This window comes from Symphalangus syndactylus, chromosome 7 (assembly GCF_028878055.3).
Source record: "Symphalangus syndactylus isolate Jambi chromosome 7, NHGRI_mSymSyn1-v2.1_pri, whole genome shotgun sequence".
NCBI lineage: Eukaryota > Metazoa > Chordata > Mammalia > Primates > Hylobatidae > Symphalangus > Symphalangus syndactylus.
In genome coordinates this window covers 105,837,395-105,861,204 of record NC_072429.2, presented here as the reverse complement: position 1 = coordinate 105,861,204, position 23,810 = coordinate 105,837,395, and the positions used below count along the sequence as shown (strand labels likewise).

The 23,810-nt window shown below is 37.6% G+C and overlaps 1 long non-coding RNA gene across 12 annotated transcripts in view; it reads left to right on the top strand.

The window, feature by feature from the left end:
- Positions 1–23,810, top strand: part of LOC134737132 (uncharacterized) — a 306,918-nt gene that overhangs the window by 107,477 nt on the left and 175,631 nt on the right. For 11 of the 12 annotated variants that reach the window (XR_010121738.1, XR_010121729.1, XR_010121732.1 and 8 more), the window contains exons 3-6: positions 3,715–3,847; positions 12,193–12,431; positions 12,946–13,027; positions 14,509–14,591. This is a non-coding gene — a long non-coding RNA (uncharacterized lncRNA). Of the gene's footprint in view, positions 1–524; positions 636–3,714; positions 3,848–12,192; positions 12,432–12,945; positions 13,028–14,508; positions 14,592–23,810 lie in introns of those variants that run through there. The other variant, XR_010121737.1, reaches the window with a different exon arrangement.

The following is a 23,810-nucleotide window of genomic DNA, read 5'->3' as shown; positions in this document are numbered from 1 at the left end:
ACTTTCCTCCCTGCCCATTTCTATTTCCACCCCCATCTTTTCACAGGTGTTTAACCCTAATAAACATCTTGCACCCCAAACTCCATCTCAGTATCTGCCTTCTGAGAACATAACTTAGGACCACATCATAACTGTGCTCTGTTCGTTGGCTTATTTCTCTCTAACTCACTGCCTGAACTGTATGATCCTTGAGGACATGGAAAATCTTATTTACCTTTGTATCTCCAGCACCTAACAAGTGATGGTTAAATAGAAAACACTCTATCAGGGTTTGTTGACTGAATGAATAAAAAACAAAGTCAACTTGAGAGGCAATTTAAAATATAAACAGTATGTTCACGGAAATTAAACCATCATAAAAATAATTAGTACATTTCAAGTTAACTAAAATGTTTCCCATGAATGAGGTAACAGTTCTTTTCTAAACTGCATGTACAATGTTAGAGGAAGTTAATTTTATCAGTAAACTCAACACTGCTCTGGACAGAATCTTCTTAACAGCTGCAGCAATTCTTTCTCTTCCCAGCACTTACTACATGTACTTGGAGAAATCAAATAATGAACAATGTATGTACGACATCTGGTGGCTCCCAGATTATGTTACATCGACCTTGCCAGGAGTCTGAGCCACAGAGGTTGGTGATCCTGTTAGCCTGAACCTTTTCTTCTATTGAAATCCTACACAGCATTAACGTGGGTCAGTCTGCCTGTGCTGGCAAGATGGGAGCTGTTAAACTTGTCAAAGATTCCAGTTGTGATGAATATAACAGCCCCATTTTTAAATCCTTTGATTTATATTATCTTTAGAATTAATAATCATTCATCCAATGAAATGATCTTGGTCTGGGCCTCTAGCCAATTCTGTCATTGAAGGCGATAAGACCTATTAGCTATAAGCCTTATATCAATCAGCTTCAGACCCAAGGGAAGTATGTTGCCCAAATGAGCCACTCCCTTCTAATTCCATGCCATCATGACTGATGCTAGCAAGTATCTTCATTACGTTACTGCTGTTATGGTCTGCACAACAGATTTACGTGCTACAGTTAAGACTACAAAGCAAGATCTCATGGTACTTTTTCAACCACTGGTGAATTAAATTTAGATAATTTTAAAAATCTATACAAATATTACATGACCTAACCCAAACTTATGCAAACATAACCATCTATAGGTAGAAAGAGTAGAATAAAAAGCATACAAGAATTTTATATGTTGTTGATGATATTATTACAGTATTATACTCTGGTGACCAACACTTTGACTTGATTTAAAAATACTCTGAGGGAAAAAAATAGGAAGATCAAACTTTTGTTAATAACAAGTTGCAGATTGAAGGTGAAATTATCTTGATTTGTATTATTTGGATAATTGACTTTATTCTACCCTTAATTTTGCTTGTCTTTTTATAGCTTGTGTTGACAAAATATAAACATATGGAGATGTAGATCATACATCAGGAAAACTAGGAGAAAAAAATCAAATCAAAACGTAGGAAACATTAACTAAGTATCTGAGGTTTCTTTAGGATGCAAAAGAAATCCACTACAGCTAGGTAAACGTTTGGTGCAGTTCACATGGGTTGGAGCATATAGTACTTTGTAATGGGCTAAACTATGGACCTTTCTTTGAGCTACAAATCCACAAGAATAAGAACTGATGAAAAGGGTCAGTTAAATCACCACGGAAATCCAGGCATTTTTACACTCTTCACTTTCAAAGTTGACAAGTGTCATTGGGTTGAGGTCAACTTTGGTGTTCAAATAAGAATGCACCTACATTTCTTATAATGAAAGCCTAATAAGTATTTTTAGAATATGTTATTAATAGAAACATCAATATATCTTCAGTCTTTTAAATTTTCTTATACTGTTAATAAACATGGAAACTTTTTTCTAACAATGCAATGAAACTGGGAAATATTTCTTTATTAGTTTTCATCTAAGCACATGAATTGCCTAAATTATAATTACCAGAATTTGTTGATCATGGTTCGGAGAAAAGCCAGGAGATTTTCTGGATTAAGTTACCCCACAGCTTATTTTATTCCACTTGATTTACAATGACTTGTGTATAATCTCATGACTACACAGTTTACCACAAGAGTTTTATTTAGTCAAGAAGGATATGAGACAATATTTGTTCTTATTGCCTGTTGCCTGCTAAGGACTATGCCATCAATTCGTGGATGGTAAACTCATCCAGATATGGGGTATACACATGAAGCTCTCTAATTCTCTCTTTATTTATCATGCCTATGTTATCATGCTTATATATTTATCATGCTTATTGAACTTTGAACTTAAAATCTTTCTCAAAAGTTACTATCATTGCTTCCTATCATAAATAGACATCTATAGAAGTGAAAAAGGCTGAATTTGTATTTGATTCTTAAATACCCAAATTGTATCTTATTAAGCAAAATTTTAATAAATGACTGAAAGTACAGACTTTTAAAAATAGCTGATGGATGACCTCATGAAAACCAAACCATAATTCTAATTTTACCTTAGAAATTCTAAAAATTTGGAAGGAAAATGTATACATATGAACACAATTAGTTTTCTTTTATATATGTCTACTTTTTCTGTTTTAATTATAAATGTTTAAGGTGTACAACAAGATGTTTCGATATATATACACATAGTGAAATGATTACTACAGTCAAGAAATTTATCCTATCTATCACCTTCCATGGGAAATTCTAGTCATCATGGTGTATATTAGATCTCTAGAGTTATTCCGCCTACATGTCTTAAAGTTTGTACCTTTTTGTCAACATCTCCCAATTTTCTCCCCCTCTCCCTCCCCTGGTAGGCTCCATTCTAACCCTCTGTTTCTATGCATTCCACTTTTTTATGGACTCCACATATAAGTAAGATCATGCAGTATTTTTTACTTCTGTTTCTGGCTTATTTCACTTAGCATAACCTCTTCCAGGTTCACCCAGGATGTTGCAAATGGCAGAATTTCCTTCTTTTAAAAGGCTGAATAACATTTCACTGTGTATGCATATATGTGTGTATGTATCACAGTGTGTGTGTGTGTGTGTGTGTGATATCTCACATTTTCTTTATTCATTTGTCAGTGGACACATGGGTTGTTTCCATGTTTCCGCTATTGTGAAAAATGCTACAATGAACATACAAGGGCAGATATCTTTGAGGTGCTTTGCATATATATCCAGAGGCATATGGCAGTTCTATTTTTAATTTGATGAACAGTATGAAGAACCTCCATACTGTTTTCCATAACAGCTGTACCAATTTACATTACCACCAACAAGGTACAAGTGTTCTCTTGTCCCTTCACTCTCACCAGAATTTGTTATCTCTGGCTGCTTTGATAATAGCCAATCTAACAGGAGTGAAGTGATCCCTCATTGTGGCTTTGATATGCACTTCCCTGATAATTAGTGATGATGAGCATCTTTTTATGTAACTGTTGGCCATTTTTATATTGTCTTTGGAAAAATGTCTATTCACGTCTTTTGCCAATTTTTAAATTATGTCATTTTGAGTTTTTGCTATTAAGTTGTTAGAGTTCCTTACATACTCTGAAACACTTATCAGATATAGATTGCAAATATTTTCTCCCAGTCTATAGGCTGCCTTTTGATTTTATTGATTGCATGTTTTGCTGGACAACAGCTTTTTAGTTTGATACAACAGCTTTTTAGTTTGATACAGTCCTAATCCTTTATTTGTGCTTTAGTTACCTGAGCTTTTGGTGTCATATTAAAAAAACAATCGATTGCTGGCAAGATGGCCCAATAGGAACAGCTCCAGTCTGCAGCTCCTAGCAAGATCAACACAGAAGGCAGGTGATTTCTGCATTTCCAACTGAGGTACCCAGTTCATCTCATTGGGACTGGCTGGACAATGGGTGCAGCCCATGGAGGGTGAGCTGAAGCAGGGTAGGGTGTCGCATCACCTGGGAAGTGCAAGAGCTCAGGGAATTTTCTCCCCTACCCCAGGGAAGCCATGAGGGACTGAGCCTGAGGATCTCTGGCACACATGCTATGCTTGTCCCACGGTCTTCACAACATGCAAACCAGGAGATCCCCTCTGGTGCCTACCCCACCAGGGCCCTGGGTTTCAAGCACAAAACTGGGTGGCCATTTGGGCAGACACCGAACTAGCTGCAGGAGTTCTTTTTTTTTCAATACCCCAGTGGTGCCTGGAATCCCAGCGAGACAGAACCGTTCACTCCCCTGGAAAGGGGTGCTGAACCAGGGAGCCAAGTGGTCTGGCTCAGCGGGTCCCACCCCCACGGAGCCCAGGAAACTAAGATCTACTGGCTTGAAATTATCACTGACAGCACAGCAGCAGTCTGAGATCCACCTGGGATGCTCCAGCTTGGTGGGGGGAGGGGCATCCACCATTGCTGAGGCTTGAGTAGGTGGTTTTACACTCACAGTGTAAACAAAGCCATTGGGAATGTCGAACTGGGCGGAGCCCACTGCAGCTCAGCAAGGCTGCTGTGGCCAGACTGCTAGATTTCTCTTCTCTGGGCAGGACATCTCTGAAAAAAAGGCAGCAGCCCCATTCCGGGATTTACAGCAGACTTAAATGTCCCTGACTGATGGCTCTGAAGAGAGCAGCAGACCTCCCAGCACAGTGTTCGAGCTCTGCTAAGGGTCAGACTGCCTCCTTAAGTGGGTCCCTGACCCCTGTATGTCCTGACTGTGAGACACCTCCCATTAGGGGCCAACAGACACCTCATACAGGAGAGCTCTGGCTGGCATCTGGCTGGTTCCCCTCTGGGATGAAGCTTCCAGAGGAAAGAACAGGCAGCAATCTTTGCTGTTCTGCATCCTCTGCTGGTGATACCCAGGCAAACAGGGTCTGGAGTGGACCTCCATCAAACTCCAGCAGATCGGCAGCAGAGGGGCCGGACTGTTAAAAGGAAAACTAACAAACAGAAAGGAGTAGCACATCCACTCAAAGACCCCATCCAAAGGTCACCAACATCAAAGACCAAAGATAGATAAATCCACAAAGATGGGGAGAAACCAGCACAAAAAGGCTGAGAATTCCAAAATCCAGAATGCCTCTTCTCCTCCAAAGATCACAACTCCTCACCAGCAAGGGAACAAAACTGGACAGAGAATGAGTTTGACGAAGTGAAAGAAGTAGGCTTCAGAAGGTGAGTAATAACAAACTCCTCTGAGCTAAAGGAGCAGGTTCTAACCCAATGCAAGGAAGCTTTGAAAAAGTTTAGACGAATTGCTAACTAGAATAATCAGTGTAGAGAAGAATATAAATGACCTGATGGAGCTGAAAAACACAGCACAAGAACTTAATGAAGCATACACAAGTATCAATAGCTGAATCCATCAAGCAGAAGAAAGGATCTCAGCAATTGAAGATCAACTTAATGAAATAAAGAGAGAAGACAAGATTAGAGAAAAAAGAATAAAAAGGAACAAACAAAGCCTCCAAGAAATATGGGACTATGTGAAAAAACCAAATCTACATTTGACTGGTGTACCTGAAAGTGATGAGGAGAATGGAACCAAGTTGGAAAACACTCTTTGCGATATAATCCAAAAGAACTTCCCCAACCTAGCAAGAAAGGCCAACATTCAAATTCAGGAAATACAGAGAACACCACAAAGATACTCCTCGAGAAGAGCAACCCCAAGACATGTAATCGTCAGAATCACCAATGTTGAAATGAAGGAAAAAATGTTAAGGGCAGCCAGAGAGAAAGGTCAGGTTACCCACAAAGGGAAGCCCATCAAACTAACAGTGGATCTCCCTGCAGAAACCGTACAAGTCAGAAGAGAGTGGGGGCCAATATTCAACATCCTTAAAGAAAAGAATTTTCAACCCAGAATTTCATATCCAGCCAAACTAAGCTTCACACATGAAGGAGAAATAAAATCCTTTACAGACAAGCAAATGCTGAGAGATTTTGTCACCACTGGGCCCGCCTTACAAGAGCTCCTGAAGGAAGCACTAAACATGGAAAAGAACAACTGGTACCAGCTGCAAAAACATGCCAAATTGTAAAGAACATTGACAATGAAGAAACTGCATCAACTAATGGGCAAAACAACCAGATAGCATCATAATGATAGGATCAAAGTCACACATAACAATATTAACCTTAAATGTAAATGAGAGCTAAATGCCCCAATTAATATTTACAGACTGGCAAATTGGATAGTCAAGACCTATCAGTGTGCTGTAATCAGGGGACCCATCTCATGTGCAGAGACACACATAGGCTCAAAATAAAGGGATGGGGGAAGATCTACCAAGCAGACAGAAAATTGACCACAAAATTGGAAGTAAAACACTCCTCAGCAAATGCAAAAGAACAGAAATCATAACAGTCTCTCAGAGCACAGTGCAATCAAATTAGAACTCAGGATTAAGAAAATCACTCAAAACTGCACAACTACATGGAAACTGAACAACCTGCTCCTGAAAGACTACTGGGTAAATAGTGAAATGAAGGCAGAAATAAAGATGTTCGTGAAACCAATTAGAATGAAGACACAATATACCAGAATCTCTGGGACACATTTAAAGCAGTGTGTAGAGGGAAATTAATAGCACTAACTGCCCACAAGAGAAAGCAGGAAACATCTAAAATAGACACCCTAACATCAAAATTAAAAGAACTAGAGAAGCAATAGCAAACAAACTCAAAATCTAGCAGAAGACAAGAAATAACTAAGATCAGAGCAGAACTGAAGGAGATACAGACACAAAAAACCCTTCAAAAAATCAATGAATCCAGGAGCTGGTTTTTTGAAATGATCAACAAAAGAGATAGACTGCTAGTCAGACTAATAAAGAAGACAAGGGAGAAGAATCAAATAGATGCAATAAAAAATGATATAGGGGATATCACCACTGATCCCACAGAAATACAAACTATCATCAGAGAATACTATAAACACCTCTACACAAATAAACTAGAAAATCTAGAAGAAACTGATAAATTCCTGGAAACATACACCCTCCCAAGTCTAAACCAGGAGGAAGTCCAATCCCTGAATAAACCAGTAGCAAGTTCTGAAATTGAGGCAGTAATAAATAGCCTACCAACCCAAAAAAGTCCAGGACCAGACGGATTCATGGCCAAATTCTACCAGAGGTACAAAGAGGAGCTGGTACCATTCCTTCTGAAACTATTCCAAACAATAGAACAAGAGGGAATCCTCCCTAACTCATTTTATGAGGCCAGTGTCATCCTGACACAACAAAAAAGAAAATTTCAGGCCAATATCCCTGATGAACATCGATGTGAAAATCCTTAATAAAATACTGGCAACCCGAATCCAGCAGCACATCAAAAAGTTTATCCATCACAATCAAATCAGCTTCATCCCTGGGATGCAAGGCTGGTTCAACATACACAAATCAACAAGCATAATCCATCACATAAACAGAACCAATGACAAAAACCACATGATTATCTCAATAGATGCAGAAAAGGCCTTTGACAAAATTCAACAGCGCTTCATGCTAAAAACTCTCAATAAACTAGGTATCAATGGAACGTATGTCAAAATACTAAGAGCTATTTATGACAAACCTACAGCCAATATCATACTGAAAGGGCAAAAATGGGAAGCATTCCCTTTGAAAACTGGCACAAGACAAGGATGCCCTCTCTCACCACTCCTATTCAACATAGTATTGGAAGTTCTGGCCAGGGCAATCAGGCAAGAGAAGGAAATAAAGGGTATTCAAACAGGAAGAAAGGAAGTCAAATTGTCTCTGGTTGCAGATGACATGATTGTATTTTTAGAAAACCCCATCATCTCAGCTCCAAATCTCCTTAAACTGATAAGCAACTTCAGGAAAGTCTCAGGATACAAAATCAATGTGCAAATATCACAAGCATTCCTATACACCAATAACAGACCAACAGAGAACTAAATTATGAGTGCACTCCCATTCACAATTGCTACTAAGAGAATAAATTACCTAGAAATACAACTTACAAGGGATATGAAGGACCTCTTCAAGGAGAACTACAAACCACTGCTCAAGGATATAAGGGAGGACACAAACAAATGGAAAAATATTCCATGCTCATGGATAGGAAGAATCGATATTGGCAAATGGCCATAATGCCCAAAGTAATTTATAGGTTTAATGCTATCCCCATCAAGCTACCAGTGACTTTCTTCACAGAATTGGAAAAAACTACTTTAAACTTCATATGGAACCAAAAAACAGCCCACATAGCCAAGGCAATCCTGGGCAAGAAGAACAAAGCTGCAGGCATCAGGCTACCTGACTTCAAATTACACTACAAGGCTACAGTGACCAAACAGCATTGTACTGGTACCAAAACAGATATATAGACCAATGGAGCAGAACAGAGGCCTCAGAAATAACACCACACTTCTACAACCATCTGATCTTTGACAAACCTGACACAAACAAGCAATGGGGAAAAGATTCACTATTTAATAAATGGTATTGGGAAAACTGGCTATCCATATGCAGAAAATTGAAACTGGACCCCTTCCTTACACCTTATCAACTCAAGATGGATCAAAGACTTAAACATAATACCTAGGACCATAAAATTCCTAGAAGAAAATCTGGGCAATAACATTCAGGACATAGGCATGGGCAGAGACTTCAGGTCTAAGACACCAAAAGCAATGGCAACAAAAATCAAAGTTGACAATTGGGATCTAATTAAACTAAAGAGCTTCTGCACAGCAAAAGAAAGTATCATCAGAGTGAGCAGGCAACCTACAGAATGGGAGGAAAGTTTTGCAACCTACTCATCTGACAAAGGGCTGATATCCAGAATCTACAAGGAACTTAAACAAATTTACAGGAAAAAAACAACCCCATCAAAAAGTGGGCAAAGGATATGAACAGACACTTCTCAAAAGAAGACATTTATGCAGCCAACAGATATATGAAAAAGTGCTCATCATCACTGGTCATTAGAGAAATGCAAACCAAAACCACAATGACATACCATCTCATGCCAGTTAGAATGGCCATCATTAAAAAGTCAGGAAACAACAGAGGCTGGAGAGGATGTGGAGAAATAGGAATGCTTTTACACTGTTGGTGGGAGTGTAATTTAGTTCAACCATTGTGGAAGACAGTGTGGCGATTCCTCAAGGACCTAGAACTATAAATACCATTTGACCCAGTGATCCCATTACTGGGTATATACCCAAAGGATTATAAATCATTCTACTATAAAAACATATGGACATGTATGTTTATTGCAGCACTATTCACAATAGCAAAGACGTGGACCCAATCCAAATGTCCATCAATAATAGACTGGATTAAGAAAATGTGGCACATATACACCGTGGAATACTATGCAGCTATAAAAAAGGATAAGTTCATGTCTTTTTCAGGGACGTGGATGAAGCTGGAAACCATCATTCTCAGCAAGCTATCACAAGAATAGAAAACCAAACACCACATGTTCTCACTCATAAGTGGGAACTGAACAATGAGAACACATGGACACAGGGAGGAGAACATCACACACTGGGGCCTGTTGGGGGTGGGAAGCTAGGGGAGGGATAACATTGGGAGAAATACCTAATGTAGGTAACGGGTTGATGGGTATAGCAAACCACTACCACATGTGTGTACCTATGTAACAAAACTGTACATTCTACACATGTACCCCAGAACTTAAAGTATAATAAAAAAAGGAAAAAAGAAAAATAAATAAATAAAAATAAAAATAAATAAAATCATTTCCAAGACCATATTTTCTGTATCTTTTCTTCTAGGAGTCTTACAGTTTCGGGTCTTACATTTAGGTATTTAATCTATTTTGAGTTGATTTTTGTGTGCGGTGTAAAATAAGAGTCCAGCTTCATTCTTTTACAGGTGGATATCCAGTTTTCCCAGCACCATTTATTGTGTCCTCTTGACAGCCTTGTTGAAAATTAGTTGATCATATATGCTTGCATTTATTCTGCATTCTCTATTTTGTTCCATTGCTTTATGTGTCTGTTCTTATGCTAGTATCATACTGTTTTGACTACTATAACTTTTTCATATAATTTCTAATTAGGAAGTATAATGGCTTCAATTTTGTTTTTTACTCGAGACTTTTTTTTGGCCTATTTTGTGTCTTTTGTGGTTCTATGAATTTTAGAACCATTTGTCTGTTTTTTTTTTTTTTTTTTTTTGAGACGGAGTCTCGCTCTGTCGCCCAGGCTGGAGTGCAGTGGCGCAGTCTCGGCTCACTGCAAGCTCCGCCTCCCGGGCTCATGCCATTCTCCTGCCTCAGCCTCTCCGAGTAGCTGGGACTACAGGCGCCCGCCACCACGCCCGGCTAATTTTTTTTTTGTATTTTTAGTAGAGACGGGGTTTCACCATGGTCTCGATCTCCTGACCTCGTGATCCGCCCGCCTCGGCCTCCCAAAGTGCTGGGATTACAAGCGTGAGCCACCGCGCCCGGCCCCATTTGTCTGTTTTGTGAGAAATGTCGTTGCAATTTTGATAAGGATTGTGTCAAATCTGTATATTATTTTGAGTAGTATGGGCATTTTAACAATATTAAGTCTTCTCATCTATAAACATGGGATATCTTGACATTTATTTGTATCTTTCTCAATTTCTTGCATCAATATTACATAGTTTTTATTATACAGATCTCTCACTTTTTTTGGTAAATTTATTCCTAGGTATTTTATTCTTTTTGATACTATAAAAAATGAGATTATTGTCTTAAAGGACACAATTATTTTTAAAGTAACACACAAAAAACCCTTCCCTTATTTCTAGTTCTAATAAATTATTATTTTATAAAATGAAATCTACAGCACACGAAATTATCAATAGACAAAGATAATGGATGTAATGAAGAGGAGGAAGAGCTTTAGCATAGTAATCAGTATACAGGAGAGTCCAGGGCAGGTGCAAATAGGCCATGATAGGAAAACTGTATATTTACAGGGACTGAGATACTCCTGTTGACTCTAGGTCACCACCTGGGGTCTTGTTCATCTATTTGTGAAACCATGTGATCATAGGCAAGTTCTTAAATACTTCTGTGCCTCCATTTCCTCATCTCTAAAATGGGGGCACAAAATACCAATGTTTTGGAGTATTAAATATCTCACTTCTCATAAGGCACTTAACAATTCAGCCCACAATTGGCACATGATACATGTTAGCTAATATCATTATAGAAAGAGGTTTTCAATAGGATCAAATCTTGTAGAAAGTCAAGAAAAATAAAGAATCAGAAAACACCCTCATAATTATTATGAGGTTAAACAAATGAAATTTTACTTGCTAAAAGCAGAGAGATAGGTTTTCTTTGAAAGTAGGGGAAAATAAGTTATTGTTTTGTGGATTAAATGAACCTATATACTCATTTTAGTGCCTGGCAAATAGATCAACAAATGCTAACATGATTATTAATGTTATTAGTAGTAATGGAAGATTAAATTTTATATAGCTAAAGCTTAAAACAAATTACTGAGGATTTGGGCTTGAAAAAACAAGTAAAATTATTGCTAAAAAAAGAAAGCCAAGTCTTTCTTTTAGGCGGATTTCCCTTTTGATGTGAATTAAGGGAAAATATTTATCATCCACTGAGAAGTTTGCAGAAAAATGTTCAGATTTAAATTATTTTATCAAAGTAGAAAATTATTTAAATGAATTAGTGAGGAAGGAGATTGTTCACTATGGAATATAAATATCAAAGAATGTGTAGAAAATGACAAAATGTCATAGGGGAGAAGTAAAAAAACACTCAAGAGTAAGGAAGAACAGAGCACTAATAAAGAATGGAAAATAAGATGAAGGAGAAGTTTGGGGAGAGAAAATAAGAGGCCTCTACAGAACTAAATCATCACAAATGTCCTAAATTTAGTGCAAATTATATTGGCTCTGAAACTGGCTGAGCTTTACAGGAACTACCTGGGTTGGTCTCAGGGAGATCGTGGAGGATTAGAAAGGGAGTAACCAACTGCATCAAATGCATGTGACTGGTAAATGTGGCAGCGACAGTGGTATGTGCTCCCATTTTCCTATCCTCCCGGCCATAGAGCTAGATTCAATTTCCATTATGTTTAGCAGTTAGGTGTGACAATGACACCAAATTAGGCCCAGTGGAATTTAGCAGCTATATTGTGCATCATTTTTAACACTAACCCCTTTGTAAATAGTAAACCTTGCACCATTTTCTTCTTTTTTCTCTTCCCTCATCTGCCAGCTGTATGCCAAGAATCCAGGGGATGACTCTAGGGCTCTAGGGTATGATGAAGCCATTGCCGGGAAAGGACTTGGTCATAAGGTGGTGGCGTGGAGCAGCACTCCTCCTACTCCAACCTTCATCCAACAGTGGTGTGAGCAAGAAAAAAACTTTCATTGTGCAAAGACATTCAGATTTCATGAATGTCAGTAAACCTACCCAGATGAGAACTCTCTGTTGACCTTCAGGTTTGGCACAGTGTGGGTAATTGATAACCTTCAACTAAGTTTCTAGTAGAATTATGGGAATGAAAGCATTATGACAATACATCCGAGAGACAGTGTCACAAAAGAATGTAGGGACACAATTGAGGAGTTTTCCTGTGAAAGCAAAAAAAAAAAGTGTATTTGTATGTATATATAAAGTAGAAAATATAAATGTATAATGAAGTGTGTGGTAGGCGGAATAATGCTACCTCAAAAGTCCACATCCTAATCTCTACAACCTGTGAATATATTAGGTTACATGACAAGGGTGAATTAAGGTTGTAGGTAGAATATAGTTGCTGATTAGCTGACCTTAAAACAAGGAGATTATTCAGGTGAGCCTAATGTAAATTTACATAAATTCTTAAATAGAGAAGGAGGGAGAGGAATCAGAACCAGGGAGATGATATCGTGAGAACAGCTCAACTAGACATTGCTGGCTTTGAAGATCGAAGGGGGGGTCAGCATCTGGGAACTATAAAAGGCAATGAACTATTTTCTTCCTTAGAGCCTCCAGAAGGAACACAGCCCTGCCGACATCTTGCTCTTACGCCAGTGAGGCCCCTTTTGGACTTCTGACCTCCATAACCGTAAGATAATAAATTTGTGTTGTTTTAAACCACTAAGTCTTTAGTAATTTGCTACAGCAGCAATAGAGATCAAATTTAAAAAGCTCATTGTTTAAAAAACAACAAAAATGGCATGCCTAAGAATGTACTTTATGAAAAGTATGTTCATATATGGAGAAAATTACAAAATCTTAATGCATGTTATAAAAGAAAATCCATATAATTAGAGAAATATGATCTGCTTCCAAGTAGGAAGGCCAAATACTAAATGTGTTCAGTGTTCTCAAGCTAATGTATAGATTTAATGCAAGAGCCCTAATATTCTTCAAGGCCTAATGTATTAGTCAAATATTAAATCCAGCTTGACGCAGTATTTTTTAAGTGCTTTTGTTTTGAAAAAGTGAAGCTAGAAAGCATTGAAGATTTGGATGTTCCTTGCCTCTCTGTTTCTCTCATCAAATTAATTTCACTATTTCCTCCCACAGTTAGGTTTTTTCACATTCTCTAGGGTGAGGGGGTGGGATGGTGGGGTATGATTGCCTTGCAATACGCAATCAATAAGCTGATTGGCCCTGTCTGGGTCACATAACTGCTCCTGAATGTGTTTGTGTCGTGAAAAGAATGGGTATCATAATTGGCCCAGTCTGGGACACATGCCAGTCTTTTAGCCAGAGGAGATGGGTATTTTACCATAATAAGTAGGGACACAGATAAACAGAGTAGGTACTTAATAACTTTATTTCTAGGAATCTACTATAGGAAACCAGATGTAGAAAAATGTCTATGCAAATGTTTTTCATCATTGTAGTATTTATAAAAGTTAAGGAAACAATTTAAAAAATCCAACATAAGAAATAGTAAATTAAATTATGGCCTATCCACATGATGAAATACTTTGCAGTCATTGAAAATATTTTCCATGAGTTTTTAGAACTGATTGATAGAATTCAAAATCCATGGGGAAATGCTCAAAATAATAAGCTAGCAAAAACAAAATACAAAAGAAGTTATAATATGGCCTAATGTTACAAAAAGGTATATATTTATACAACTTATCAAAATAATAATCTATCTAAATAATAAACTTTATCTTGAACCTTTTCTGTTTTCAAATAAATAGCCTAAAGTGGCAGATACCTTAAAGTGTATAATTCCACATATAAGATTGTCTTTGTAAACTCTATAAATATTCAATTAGTGTAGACACATCTCTTGCCATGGTACCCAATGTTTTAATCCAATAGTTCTTTAGCTTGACTGTGTATCCCAGTCACTTGGAGGGTTTGTTAGACTGTAGATTGCAGAGCCTTAGCCTCAGAATCTGACTCATTAGGTTTCTGGTGGGAGCTGACAAATTGCAACCCTAAGAAGTTCCATGTGATGCTAATGATAATGGTTTGAGGAGCACAGTTAGCTACAGCTCAAATTCTGACTAAATAAAATGCCTTCAACACTCCCCTCAGATGCACCTCTGAGCCTTCATCTAGCTTCTCCTTTTCCAGGTACCAACCCCACCACCAGGCTTTCTCACCTGCTGAAATCCTCCCTGTTCAAGAATCAGCTGAGGGATCATCTCTCCTAAGAGGTATTTCCTTAACTTCCTAATCTGAATCATGTGATGTTCTCACCTGCTCTGAGTGTCTTGGCTGACTTCTGTCAGCCTCTCTGGAAGTCAACAAGCCGGTATATCCCCTACCACAGCTTTGAATAGATAAATGAACCTACTATTTTTATCGATCTATAATTATGTAAGGTGGTAGTTGTTATTCAGTCAAATTGTACAAACCAGCAAACAGATTCACAGAGATTAGTTACCTATTCAGGGTTAAACAGACAGTGATTAGCAGGGGCAAGTCTCAACCCCAGTTTTTCTGAATGCAAGTTTTATCTTTTCTATATTAGTCCATGCTGTTCTCCAACCATATATGACATATGCTATGCATATACAACTTTTTTTTTCCTACCACCTACTACTATGAGATAAATTTGGCTCAAAACTAACGGATATGAAGGCTTCATCTTTGCATCCTTGAAGAGCCAGCAGTAGCAGAAAAGTAGAAGGCAAAAGAAATGATTCTTATTTAAAAACAAAACAAAAATATTTCTCTGTTTAGCCAAATTGGTTTCTTGTAACAGATTTATTGAAATTTTTCATATATAGTATACCTATTTAAAGTATACAACTTAATACTTTTTTAGTAATTCCATTGTGCAACCATCACTACAATCACTTTTGGAACACTTTCATCACCCTCAGAAGAAACCCATATCGTTTAACTTTCATCCCCCAACTCCTGCTTCTTCTCGCCTTAGGAAACCACTATTCTCTCTCTCTCTCTGGATTTGCCTGCTGTGGACATTTCATGTAAATGGGGTCATGTGGCCTTGTGTGCCTTGCTTCTTTAAGTGAGCACAATGTTTAAGGTTCAGCCATGCTATAGCCTGCACCAATAGTTCATTTGGTTTTATTTCATTTAAGATATACTATATTTTAACGTTTATTCATCAGGTGATGGACTTTTAAGTTGCTTTCACTTTTTGACTATTCTAAACAATGCTTCTATGAACATTTGTGTATAAGGTTTTGCGTGGGAATATACTTTCATGTCTCTTTGGGTATATACCTAAGAATGCAATTGCTAAATCATATAGTAATTCTATGTTTAACCTTTTGAGGAACTGCCAGGCTGTTTTCCAAAGTGGCTGCACCATTTAAAATTTTTTAAGTTATGAACTTAGTTGATAAATTTTATTTGTTCTGTGAAACACAACGTTTAAACCAAATATATACTTTTTATTCATTATTCATTGTCAGGCCAATACAACTGGCAGTCTACTGGGTCTCTCTGAGGGAGGATCTCTGAAGAATCCTCACCCTCCTCACTTGTTCATGCCATTTCATCTGGTCCATCTGTTACCTGTGGCTAATTTATCATTTCACTCATTGCCTGCCTCCTAGTCTGACCATTTCTAGAATCCTGGAATAAGGCCTAATTGATTGAGCAGGTGACCTGTGGTTTCATGTAAGAAATTGAAGAAAAAGTTGGTGAAAACATGTACTCAACCAGCAGACAAGTTTGGCCCTGATTTTTTTCATTACTAATCATTTTTAACCTCTTGATATATTTCTGCTGAACTCATGGAAAGTACCATGCCATTGAAGTACTAATCAAGGTATCTGTTTCCCATTTCAAAAATATTTATCTGTAATCTCTTATAGGCTGTTCTTTTATTCATGTTTCAATTAGGCTTTTCCATAATCAGAGTTAGGTCTCCTCTTAAAAAAAATCAAATTTACAAAATGCTTCAAATTAGAAAAGAGTTGTAAAGGAGGGCAGCCTATAAGCCTACTGTGAGTAAGTTAGTTTAACTTACATTTCAATTTCTGAACTCTCTAAATAGTTTCAATTAACTAGAACAGTTTCAGATATCAGAAGGACGTGAAGAGGATTCTCATGGCCTACCATCTGCATGAAGTAGGATTGTATTCTATTAGGTCATTCTAAGTACTCTGCATAATTGGGTTTATTATTATAAATGTTTGCTAACAGAATTAATTGGAGTCCTCTTGCTTTTGGCCTAAATAACTGAAAAACATTCTAAATTACATTTGTTCACATTACTTCTTTCATACATATAGACAGACTTTAAGGTATCTCCACCAGTCCTTAATGAGGCAGTATGAAACAGTAAACTTAGAATAAATTGGGTTCCATTGCTGTCTGCTCCTGTAATTTAGTCATTACTGAATGTATTAGTCTGTTTTCACACAGGTATAAAGAACTGACTGAGGCTGGGTAACTTATAAAGAAAAGTTCAATTGACTCACAGTTCTGCATGGCTGGGGAGGCCTCAGGAAACTTATAGTCACAGCAGAAGGCGAAGGAGAAGCAGGCACCTTCACAAGGCAGCATGAAAGAGAGCAAGCAATGGGGGAACTGCCAAACACTTAAACCACCAGATCTCATGAGAATTCACTATCATGAGAGCAGCACTGGGGAAACTATAGAACTGAAAATAACTAGCCTGAATATTACAAAGATGATGTTGTTCCCCCATGATCCAATCACCTCCTACCAAGTCCCTCCCTCTACATTCGAGGATTACAATTTGAGATGAGATTTGATGGGGACACAGAGCTAAGCCATATCATTGAGGAAAACACCTGACAGTTTATACCCTGGTTTTCCAAACTATAAAATGAGATGATTTCCCACCTATTTAATTTTAAATATTGGTTCAAAATTAAAATAGCATAATACATACAAATATACTTTGTAAATTATAAAGCTCCATGTTTCATATTATGAAATATGGGTTGCTGGACAATATGAACAGATCCCAAGGTATAATCTGAAAGTTGAGAGCTTATTGTCTGATACTTTTTTTCCTTACTACATTTGACTTCTTGATACAATAATCTATAATCTATATTCCTATTTTGTGAAGGTAATATATTTTGTAATGTTTATTCCTCCCTTCAATATGGGTTCCAGTCAAGAATTACATATTGCACTTAGTCATCATATCTCTTTAAGTCTCCTTTTATCTAAAAAAAATTTTTAACTTTCATGACACTGATATTTTCATAGTATATATCACTTATTTTTATAAAAATGATATTTAGTTTCAATGTATCTGATAGTGTCTTGTGATTATATTCAGATTGTCTCTCCAGCCTGAACATTACAAAGATGATGTTGCCGCCTTCTTTGGTTGTTACATCCAAAAGCACATGATGTCCAGTAGTTCCTCATTCCTAATATTAAGCTTAAGATGATGTGTTAATGACATACTTAGGGAAAAACCTTGCACCTACAAGAGACTGTGGGGAGACATTATGGACCATGTAAATATCCTGTTCCTCAGACAACCCACTATCCAAAAAGGTTTATTATCTCTTAATTCTTGCCTGAACAGAACTACTATCACATTTGAAAATTCTGATTTAAAAAAAAATTTCCATTACTTTCTACTTAAGTGCTCATAATTATGTATACATTATTTGAAAATTTTATATTTGTTTTAATAGGAAAACATTTATTGAATATATTGTTCTCTATTTCTTTCTCTTTCTCCCTCTCCCTATCTCTCCCTCTCCCTGTCTCTCCCTCTCCTTATCTCTCACCACCCACCTGCTCTCACTGCTCACTACGCCCCCACCAATCTCCCCTCCTGGTTCCCTCCCAGCTCTAACCTTTCATCCTCTACTCTCCCTTCCCCCTCTGCTCTCCCTTCCCTCTCCATCTTCCCTCACCCAACTATTCCCCTTTTGCCCTCTATCCCCCCTTCCCCCTGTATACCACCTTGCTACTTCTCCCATCCCTCCCGCACCCCCACCCCGGCACTGCAAGCTCTCCACCCACTCTTCAGCCCGCCCCACCCCCGCCACGTGATCCCCACCCCTGCGAGACCCTGCTGCTACACACTCACACACCCACATGCTCTCCCCCACGCACGTTCCCATCCCTATATTTTTTTTAATTTTATTTTTCTTTAAGTTACTGGATTACAGGTGGTATTTGGTTAAATAAGTAAGTTCTTTAGTGGTGTTTTGTGAGATCCTGGTGCACCCATCACCCAAGTAGTATATGCTGTACTGTATTTGTTGTCTTTTATCCCTCGCCCCCCTCCCACTCTTCCCCCCAAGTCCCCAAAGTCCATTGTATCATTCTTATGCATCTGCATCATCATAGCTTAGCTCCCAACATCAGTGACAACATACCAAGTTTGGTTTTCCATTCCTGAGCTACTTATAATAGTCTCCAGTCTCATCCAGGTCATTGCAAATGCTATTAATTCATTCCTTTTTATGGCTGAGTAGTATCCCATCATATATATATCACAGTTTCTTTATCCACTTGGTGATTGATGGGTATTTGGGTTGGTTCTACGATTTTGCAATTGTGAATTGTGCTGCTATAAACATGCATGTGCAAGTATCTTTTTTGAATATTGACTTTTCCTCTGTGTAGATTCCCAGTAGTGGGATTGCTGGATCAAATGGTAATTCCACTTTTAGTTCTTCAAGGAATCTCCACACTGTTTTCCGTAGTGGCTGTACTAGTTTACATTGCCACCATCAGTGTAGAAGTGTTCCCTGTTCACCATATCTACGCCAACATCTACTGTTTTTTTTTGGATTCTTTGATTATGGCTATTCTTGCAGGAGTAAGGTGATATCACATTGTGGTTTTTATTTGCATTTCCCTGATCATTACTGATGGTGAACATTTTTTCGTGTGGTTGTTGGCCATTTGTATATATTTTGAAAATTGTCTATTCATGTCCTTAGCCTGCTTTTTGATGGGATTGTTTTTTTTCTTACTGATTTGTTTGAGTTCATCATACATTCTGGATATTAGTCCTCTGTCAGATGTATAGATTGTGAAGGTGTTCTCCCACTCTGTGGGTTGTCTGTTTAATCTGCTGACTGTTCCTTTTGCCATGCAAAAGCTCTTTAGTTTAATTAGGTCCCAGCTATTTATCTTTCTTTTTATTGCATTTGCTTTTGGGATTTTGCTCACGAAGTATTTGCCTAAGCCAGTGTCTAGAAGGGTTTTTCCAATGTTATCTTCTAGAGTTTTTGTAATTTCAGACCTTAGGTTTAAGTCCTTAATCCACCTTGAGTTGATTTTTGTATACAGTGAGTGATGAGGATCCAGTTTCGTTCTCCTACACGTGGCTGGCCAATTATCCCAGCACCATTTGTTGAAAAGTGTGTCCTTTCCCCACTTTATGTTTTTATTTGGTGTGTTGATCAGTTGGCTGTAAGTATTTGGGTTTATTTCTGGGTTCTCTATTCTGTTCCATTGGTCCATGTGCCTATTTTTGTACCAGTACCACCAGCTGTTTTGGTGACTATGGCCTTATAGTTTGAAATCAGGTAGTGTGATACCTCCAGATTTGTTCTTTTTGCTTAGTTTTGCCTTGGCTATGTGGGCTCTTTTTTGGTTCCATATGAATTTTAGAATTGCTTTTTCTAACTCTATGAAGAATGATGGTGGTATTTTGATGGGGATTGCATTGAATCTGTAAATTGCTTTTGGTAGTATGGTTATTTTCACAATGTTGATTCTACCCATCCATGAACATGGGATGTGTTTCAATTTATTTGTGTTGTTTATGATTTCTTTCAGCAGTGTTTTGTAGTTTTCCTTATAGAGGTCTTTTGACACCTTTGTTAGGTATATTCCTAAGTATTTATTGTTTGTTTGTTTTTTGCAGCTGTTGTAAAAGGGGTTGAGTTCTTGATTTGATTCTCCACTTGGTCACTGTTGGTGTATAGAAGAGCTACTGATTTGTGTACATTAATCTTGTATCCAGAAACTGCTGAATTCTTTTATCAGTTCTAAGAGCTTTCTGGAGGAGTCCTTAGGGTTTTCAAGGTAAATTATCATATCATCAGCAAATAGGGGCAGTTTGACTTCCTCTTTACTGATTTGGATGACCTTTATTTCTTTCTCTTGTCCAATTGCTCTGGCTAGGACTTCCAGTACTCTGTTGAAGAGGAGTGGTGAGAGTGGGCATCCTTGTCTTGCTCCCATTCTCAGAGGGGATGCTTTCAACTTTTCCCTATTCAGTATTATGTTGCCTGTGGGTTTGTCATAGATGGCTTTTATTACATTAAGGTATGTCCCTTGTATACCAATTGTGCTGAGGGTTTTAATCATAGAGGGATGCTGGATTTTGTCTAATGCTTTTTTCTGCATCTATTGAGATGATCATGTGGTTTTTGTTTTTAATTCTGTTTATGTGGTGTAACACATTTATTGACTTGGGTATTTTAAACAATCTCTGCATCCCTGGCATGAAACCCACTTGATTGTGGTGGATTATCTTTTTGATATGTTGTTGGATTTGGTTAGCTAGTATTTTGTTAAGGATTTTAGTGTACTTTCTCCAAGATAGGCCATATGATAAGGCATAAAATGAGCCTCAATAAATTTCAGAAAATTGAAATTATATAAAGCACTCTTTCAGACCACAGTATAATAAAACTGAAAATCAACTCCAAAAGGAACCTTCAAAACCATGCAAATACACAGAAATTAAATAACCTGCTCCTGAATGAGCATTGGGTCAAAAACAAGATCAAGATGGAAATTTAAAAATTCTTCTAACTGAACGAAAATAATGACACAACCTATCAGACCTCTGGGATACAGCTAAGGTGGTGCTAAGAGGAAAGTTCATAGCCCTAAACACCTACATCAAAAAGTCTGAAAGAGCACAGACAATCTAAGGGCACACCTCAAGGAACTAGCGAAACAAGAACAAACCAAATCCAAACCCAGCAGAAGAAAGGAAATAACTGAGATGAGAGCAGAACTAAACACAATTGAAACAAACAAACAAAAATACAAAAGATAAATGAAACAAAGCTGGTTCTTTGAAAAGATAAATCAAATTGATAAACCACTAGCAAGGTTAACCAAGAGAAGAAGAGAGAAAATCCAAATAACTTCACTGAGAAATGGGAAATATTACAACTGATGCCACTGAAATACAAAAGATCATTCACGGCTACTATGAACACCTTTATGCACATAAACTAGAAAACCTAGAGGAGATAGATAAATTCTTGGAAAAATACACTCTCCTAGCTTGAATCAGGAAGAATTAGACACCCTGAACAGACCAATAACAAGCAGCGAGATTGAAATGGTAATTTAAAAATTACCAACAAAAAAGGTCCAGGACCAGTCAGATTCACAACAGAATTCTACCAGACATTCAAAGAAGAACTGGTACCAATCCTTTTGACACTGTTCCACAAGATAAAAAAGGAACCCTCTCTAATACATTATATGAAGCCAGTATCATCCTAATACCAAAACCAGGAAAGGACACTACCAAAAAAGAAAACTACAGACCAATATCTTTGATGAACATAGATGCTAAAATCATTAACAAAATACCATCCCTATCTCTTTTTAAAAGACAGTTTTGCTCTGTTACTCAGGCTAGAGTGTAGTGGCACAATCATAGCTCGCTGCATCATTGAATGCCTGGGCTCTAGTGATCCTCCTGCCTAAGCCTCCTGATTAGCTGGGACTATAGACACACATGAACTACCATGCCCAGCTAATTTTATTTTTTTGTGGAGACAGGGTCTTGCCAAATTGCCCAGGCTGGTCTAATGAACTCCCGGCCTCAAGCAATCATCCCACCTCAGCCTCCCAAAGTTCTGGGATTACAGGCATTAGCCCATTGCACCTAGCCCCTCTGCTATATGTTTGAACTTAACTCTATCATAAATTTATATAATTACTGTATGTATTGTATTTGATTTTCTATGGTGTTCTCTACTGGATATATGTTTACTTTGTAAAGAATTTTCGTTTTGAACCTATGAAGGTTAATATTCTTAATCGTTACCTTTGTAGAATCCTTAACCCTTCTTTTCTTGCATACCCTTTTACATGCTGTTGTTTAAAAATATTATTTTTTGGCCAAGTGTGGTGGCTCACACCTGTAATCCCAGCACTTGGGAGGCCAAGGTGGGTGAATCACTTGAGGTCGGGAGTTCGAGACCAGCCTGGCCAACATGGCAAAACCCCATCTCTACTAAAAATACAAAAAATTAAGCCTGGGTGGTGGCGTGCACCTGTAGTCCCCGCTAGTCGGAAGGCTGAGGCAGGAGAATTGCTTGAACTTGGGAGGCAGGGTTGCAGTGAGCTGAGATCATGCCACTGCACTCAAGCCTAGGTGATAGAGAGACACTCCATCTCAAAAAAAAAAAAAAAACTTCCTTGACTCCCATACATTGCCTATTCAACAATCAGTAGCCACAATTCACTTCTCTCTTTCCCTTTTTCTGTTGCAGTCTCTCTCTTCTATAAGTACACATAACATTTGCTTATATTCTTCCGCCATCTTCCTACTTGTCTTTGTAATTACATCGTATGCTCATAATATAAATGTTTTCTGCTCACCATCAGTCCTTTTGCTGAATTTTTCCCAATTGTATAGTTGTATAACATGTATTAACTAGTAATTTCCTCAAGAGGTACACTTCTGAATAGTATTCTCTGCTTGCTTATGTGTTTAAAACTGTTTTTTTCATGCTCACCTCGGCAACACATATACTAAAAAGCACCTGTTTTTCCTATAGTCCTGCTAATTAAAGTACGGCTTGGCTGAATAAAACTTATTCTTTCTTCATAACTTCCTTGAGCTTCTTAAAAATTACTGGTCTACTAGTCCTTGTATTAAAAGTTGCTCAAAGTCTGATAACAGGCCTAATTTTCTTAACCTAATTAATACTTTGATCATTTTGCATGGAAGCCCTAAAGATATTTTTCATCTTTCAAATCTAGTAGTTTTCATAGGCAAAGAATGGACCCCTTTTGATTTGTAGATTTGTCTTATTTCTAGAATGTTTTTTTGGATTATAACATTAAATATTAGTTCTGTTACATTTCCCCCCCATAGGGACCTGCTATGTGTATGTTGAACCTTCTTAGTTTGACTTCCTTTTTATCACTTTGTCTGTGACCTTCATCTCTTTTCTTTTGTTTTTCTTCTTTTATTTCATCCTCATTTTCTTGGATGTTATGCCTTTCTTCAGTATACTTAAATTTGTATTTGAATCTTTTTTCCCTTATGCATCTTATTCTTTACTTCTGGAGTGGTTTGGAGTTTTCTTCTATTTTTTTCCCTAAAATTGATCAGCTGTGATATACTTTCTCTTCTTTTTGTCCGTTTCTATTTAGTTTTTTATGCAATTTCTGATTCTAGTTTTCTTTTTTAAATCTCCGAATGCTTTTTAAAGTATACTAAATAACATTTGTAATATGTC